The following is a 260-nucleotide window of genomic DNA, read 5'->3' as shown; positions in this document are numbered from 1 at the left end:
CACCCCCACCCCACCTTCCCCAGCGCCGCACTTCGCTCTGTATCATCCCCGCAGCACTTTAATTGACATCATCTACCCTCATTTGTAACCCACCTCATTCCCTAGCCTCAGTTAATGATCTGATTCTGTGTGTTATGTGTTTATAATGCTGTCTAATGATAAATGTTTTATTTTTTCACTGGTAGCACCTTTGTGAAATATTTATGATCACTAGATGTCACTGTAATTTTACTCTGTCTCCAGCCCTACTGAACCAACAT

Source organism: Egretta garzetta, unplaced genomic scaffold (genome assembly GCF_000687185.1).
Source record: "Egretta garzetta isolate BGI_Z169 unplaced genomic scaffold, ASM68718v1 scaffold39, whole genome shotgun sequence".
In the NCBI taxonomy this organism is placed as follows: domain Eukaryota; kingdom Metazoa; phylum Chordata; class Aves; order Pelecaniformes; family Ardeidae; genus Egretta; species Egretta garzetta.
Note: the sequence above shows the minus strand (reverse complement) of the source record.